The sequence below is a fragment of the Chrysochloris asiatica genome, unplaced genomic scaffold, assembly GCF_000296735.1.
Source record: "Chrysochloris asiatica unplaced genomic scaffold, ChrAsi1.0 scaffold00316, whole genome shotgun sequence".
NCBI lineage: Eukaryota > Metazoa > Chordata > Mammalia > Afrosoricida > Chrysochloridae > Chrysochloris > Chrysochloris asiatica.
The window spans coordinates 615,787-621,326 of NW_006408834.1; positions in this window are offsets into that span (position 1 = coordinate 615,787).

Here is a 5,540-nt window from a genome sequence, read left to right on the forward strand (position 1 = left end):
TGAAGCATTTCAATTATGGTGTTTGAGAACAACATTGAAAGTACCATGGACTACCAGAAGAATAAACAAATCTGTGTTGGAGGAAGTACAGCCAGAACTCTTCTTAGAAGCCAAGATGGTGAGACTTTGTCTCTGACACTTTGGATATGTTGTTAGGAGGCACCAGGCCCTGGAGAAAGACATCATGCTTGGTAAAGTGGAGGGTCAGCAAAACAGAGGAAGACTACCAACAGGATGGTTTGGCAAAGTGGCAGCAGCAATGGACTCAAGCATAACAACAATTGTGAAGCTGCCACAGGACTGGGCAGTTTTTCATTCTATTGTGTGTAGGGTCACTGTGAGTCAGAATTGACTCGATTGCATGTGACAACATGACGCTCTTTTCAAGAGCTTGTCTTGTCTCCTGAGTCCCAGGTGGTGCCCATGCTTCTGCACTCTGCTCCTGGATGAAAGGTTGGTGGTTTGAACCTATGCAGAGGCCTTGGAGGACAGACATGGCGATCAGCTCCCCAGGGGCTGGAATTAACTCATTGGTAACTAACAACAAACAGCTCTTGCCCCCGGAGTTAACAGTTAAACAGTCCCTGACATTGAGAGAAAACCCTACCTACTCAACTGCTCTTACAAATCACTCAGTTTTTGTTTTCCTTTTGTTTGAAGTACACCCTCTGGGCTCAATAAAAGAGCTGGGGAGAGAGATTGTCTTCCTGTAAGCAGCCCATGAATGCAAAACTGAAATGACTTTCAGAGCAGGAAAGTCAGGAAATTCTCTCATTACATTGTCAAAGTCACCTTGACTCAGCCTTTCCCTTCAAAAGCTCCAACTCTGTTACATAGCTTTAGTTACCATTTCTTAAACACTATGGGTCAGGTACAATTTAATATATTTAATATATGATGTCATTTCATACTCCTAACAACCAGGTGTAAGGGTCCCTAAGTGGTGCAGTTAAGTACTTGGCTACTGACCAAAAGGTTGGCAGTTGGCAGTTTGAATCTACCCAGAATGACCTCAGAAGAAAGACTTGGTGATCCACTTCTGAAAAATCATAGTCATTGAAAACCCTATGGAATGCAGTTCTATTCTGAAACATATAGGGTCACCATAAATCAGAGTCAACTGGGTGCCAACTGGTAACAAACAGATATAGGCACAAATACCCCTAGGTAACTCTAGGGATAGGGTTTCTGACTTTACTGGCTCTACGGGAAGGTCCTTGTCACTTCAACTTCTGTCCTGGGTTCCTTGGCGATCCTTGTGTGGTGTGACAGCTATCTTCTTCCATCTGTGCTTTCTTGCCTCTGTGCCCACTGGCTCCTTTTATATCCCCAAAACACACACCTTACATTGCTATGGCCACATTAACATAATGAAGAAAGTCTTATTCCCAAATAGACCCATGTGGGACTGTTATATCCACATGTATTGGGTTTAGGGTATACAGCATATATTTTGTATGGACAAAGTCCTGACAGTTCAGTGGGTTAAGTACTGGACTACTAATCAAAAGATGAGTGTTTTCAGTCCACAAAGTACTCCACAGGAGAAAGGTGAAGCAGTCTGCTTCCATAAAGATTTACAAACTCGGAAACCAATGGAGCAGTTCTAGTCTGCCCATTAGGGTCCTTTTGAGTCAGAATCAACTCGATGACGTATATTTTGGGGGACACAATTCAATCCATAACACCTATATTAAGTTTTCTCTATTTCGTCCTGGTGTGGTGCTATAGGAGAAGCCCTGGACTGCTAACCCCCAGCTGCTCCTTGGAAGCCCTATACAGGATTGCTATGAGTTGGAACTGACTAGATGGCACTTAACAACAACAACAACATTAAAATAACTAGTATAGGTTTTTTTCTCTAACTGGGACCCTTACTGGTTGGTACCTGGTATTAAGAATGAGGTTAGGAAACATACATTCAAGTGGGATTTGGGGGTTTGTTTGACCATATTCTTATCTTCACAGTGCTTTGCTCCTTGTCAAGGGAAACTGAATATTAGTAATCCCTGAAATACAGTAACATCCACTTTGATCAAATATTACCTGAGATAGTCTGTGATGAGGTCGGTGGTGTATCTAGGGAGGTGTAGGAGGAGCAGACTGCAGCAAGTGGCACTGTCGAAGGAAGTAACTCAACAGTGACTGTCTATAAAAGTTTTGTACAGTGTTTCAGAAGAAATTTATTCTTTTTTTAACAAAATTATTTTGGTAGTTAGTTATAACAATTTTTCCCCTTAAGTTCAGCTGACATGTATTAATACACCAAGGCTAAAACTCTATGATAATCAATTTACTTTCTAAATCTTCTAATGTGCTAAAGTCAGAGCTGTCATTATTACCCAATTAGAATGACTCTTCAAATCATATGGTTCCATCTGCACACACTACAAACATGCATTGTTGTTTTTATTGCTGCCAGTACATTTATAGTCACTGATTTTGTCCATTTTTCTAGTGTTTTAGCTACAATATGGTAGTAATTAGTATTTGTGATCCTATACAAATAACTTTAAAAAATATTTTTTTCTTATGGATTGATTGGGTGAAGGTTTACAGAACAAATCAGTTTTCCATTCAACAATTCATATACATTTTGTTTCATGTTATTGATTCCAATCCCTACAATGTAACATTATTTATCCCACTTAGTCCTTGTGGCATCTGTTTCCATTCCTCCTTCTTTTCTAACCCTTCTGTATTTTGTCCTTGGGTAAATGATATCCTTTTGATCTCAAATGATTGATTATTCTAAGAAGTGAGTACTGCCCTAATGCTATTGTTCCACTTATTGTTGTTGTTGTTATTGTTAAGTACATCATGTCATTTCTGACTCATAGTGACACTGTATAGAGTTTGCAAGGAGCAGCTGATGGGTTTGAACTGTCGATCATGTGGTTCTCAGTACAGTGTTGATCCTACAGCACCACACCAGGAGTCCAGGAAGTAAATAAAAACAACAATGAGATATCATCTCACACCAACATTAACAGGGAAGTTCAAAAAAGCAGCAGACAACAAATGCTGACTGGAACACTCCTACATTGCTGGTGGGGCTGTAAAATGGTTCAACCACTCTGGAGAATGGTATGGTGCTTCCACAGAAAGTTGAAAATAGAAACACCTTATTACCCAGCAATCCCTTTACTTGGTATATATCCACAAGAAATACAAGCCAGAACACGAGTAAATATATGTACACCAATGTTTACCGCAATGTAATAGCAAAAGATGGAGACAGTCTAAGTGCCCAACAATGTATAAACAATCTTTGGCACATACACACAATGGAATACTATGCAAAGTTGAAGAACAACAATGAATCTGTGAAACACCTCATAACTTGGATGAACCTGGAGGATATTATGTTGAATGAAATTAGTCAATCACAAAAGGACAAATATTGTATGAGACCATTATCGTAAAAGCTTAAAAAAAAGTTTTCCAAACTAAAAGAAACATTCTCTGATGGCTACCCGGGGTGAGAAGGAGAGGAGAGTAATTCACTGGCTAGAGAGTAGACACAGGTTAGCTCAGGTGTTGGGGAGGGTAATATACACCAAGAGGAAAAGTGGCAAAAGAATAATGAATATAAGTGAAGATCCAGGGAGGTATGCTTGGGCTAAAGAGGATAGTTGTAAATAGTGATATATATACACAACCTTGTAACAACAGTGTTCTGTGCCTAGACACATGGATTGAGACATAAGCTGAATGGGTAAGGGAGGAAAAGTGGGATATGTATGTTTATATATCCCACAAATACATAAGAACTTGAAAGAGGATATTTGCACACGAGTATTTATCTTTCCTATAAACAAAACTGCAAATGTGTTGGAGTATACAGCATGCAACCTGATGAAAACTTCCTAGCTATTATCCAACATCCTACAGCAATGAGTTTATGGGCCTAGAAGCTCAGGACTATAGTCTCAAGAGACCCCATATTCAAATGGCATAACACAGTCCATAAAGGATTGCCTTACATCCTGCTTGGGTGAGTAGCCTCATGCATCCTAAAAGTCCATGATAGGCTGTCTAAGATGCAGCTATTGGCCTCTCCCTGTGTGGAAGAAAGAAGAGTGGTAAGAATTGAAAAGGCTTGGAATCAATTAGTCCAATAGATTAATGGGACATGTGAACACCAGTCTCTATGACTCTGAGACCTGATGGTGTCTAGCTACCACTACCAACGGCCCTGATAGGGCTCACATTAGAGGGTCCCAGATAGAGTATGAGCAAATGTGAAACAAAACTCAAAAAATATTTAATAAAAAAAGAAGAAGAAGACTGGGTTTACTGGTCAGAAAAGAGACTGGAGGAAACTGAGACTGTGGCTCTCAACCACCATTCCAGTCTGGAATGAAACTCACCATTGTGGCCCAAATTTTATCCAAGCAGTGGATAGCTTTATAAGGAAGGACAACAGCAATGGTAAGGAGTGCTCACCATAGAAAGGTCAACCACTCAAAATCAAAAGGGCAACATTTTCCTAAGGACAAATTTGGGAAAGGCTAGAAGCTGGGTGGAATGCACATAGGAACCACAGGGAGGAAACAGGATAACTGTTGTTGCAGGAGGGGATTGTAATCATTGAGATGAAACAAATGTATGATTTGTTGACTGTACAGTGGATGATCTTCTAAAAGGAGAATTAAAATTTGCCCAGGAAAATAGGCTTCTTGTTAAGCCTTTGTAGAGATGGAATCCTGAGCCCCACCCAGAACCTTTTGAGTTGGGACATTCCCACATGAAAAGACATGCAGACCAAACCAGAACTGCTGGGAAAACAGAACCTTATTGAAAGAAAGACTTGCAGGGCAAAAAAGCAGACTGCTTGGCTGTTAGAATATCAAGCAAGCTGTTTGCTTTGGAGGCATCAAGGCAAGAAAAGTCAGCCCATCAGGGAAAACCCCCTTCAAAGACTGAAACTCAAAAGGAACCCTTGAGCAGTCTAGTATCCTCACTGGTGACCACCTGAGTCTGATTGTGAGTTGGGGTGGGGAAAATGCAGCAATAAAGACATGGGCTAAGTTTGACCATGTTCCATTGATACCTGTTGACCTTGAGATGAGAGAGAAAAGAGGAAGGCCTGGGTGGTCTTGAAGCTTAGGAAGCTGTGTGAACTCACAAAGTCATGGGCACTGATCTAGTCACTGGGGGCTAGAGCTGAGAGTGAAGCAACCAGCCGGTCTGAAATGCAGGAAGGCATGCATGAACTCCCAAACCTGCAACTAGTACTCATGTGACCTAGTTTCAATGGTTAGCTGACCAGAACTTGACCAGATGAAGAAAAATATGCTTGATACTGTGATCAAGTGTAAATTGCTACTATTTGATGGGCTGGACCTTTACTTATGAATATAATTGCTTAAAATTCCAACCAGAATGGACGGATTTATCATATCAAGGAATAAGCTTGTTTCCTCAGTGCACTGGCTTGAAGGTCATTGTTAAGTGCCATTGAGTCAGTTCTGACTCATAGCAACCCCTATATAGGATTTCCGAGGAGAAGCTGGTGAGCTTGAACCGCCGACCTT